This window comes from Orycteropus afer, unplaced genomic scaffold (genome assembly GCF_000298275.1).
Source record: "Orycteropus afer afer isolate SDZICR_OR568_19922 unplaced genomic scaffold, OryAfe1.0 scaffold00345, whole genome shotgun sequence".
NCBI classification, from domain to species: domain Eukaryota; kingdom Metazoa; phylum Chordata; class Mammalia; order Tubulidentata; family Orycteropodidae; genus Orycteropus; species Orycteropus afer.
The window spans coordinates 3,715,777-3,716,397 of NW_006921932.1; positions in this window are offsets into that span (position 1 = coordinate 3,715,777).

Here is a 621-nt window from a genome sequence, read left to right on the forward strand (position 1 = left end):
AAATGCAAGCTGGGTTCAGAAAAGGACATGGAATGAGGGATATCATTGCTGATTTCAGATGGATCATGGCTGAAAGCTAAGAATACCAGAAGGATGTTTACCTATGTTTTATTGACTATGCAAAAGCATTCGACTATATGGATCATAACAAATTATGGACAACCTTGAGAAAAATGGGAATTCAAAAACACTTAATTGTGCTCATGAGGAACCTGTACATAGATCAAGAGGCTGTCATTTGAACAGAACATGAAGATATTCCATGGTTAAAAATAAGGACAGGAGTGTGTCGGGGTTGTACCTTTTCACTGTACTCATTCATTACGTGTGGTGAGAAAATAATCTGAAAAGCATGACTATATAAAGAAGAGTCTGGCATCAGGATTGGAGGAAGACTCATTAACAACCTGCAATATGCAGATGATACAACCGTGCCTGCTGAAAGTGAAGATGACTTGAAGCACTTACTGATGAAGTTTAATGACTACAGTTTGCGGTATGGATTACACCTCAACATAAAGAAAATGAAAATCCTCACAACTGGACCAATAAGTACCATTAAGATAAATGGAGAAAAGATTGAAGTGGTCAAAGTTTTCCTATTACTTGGTTCCACGATCA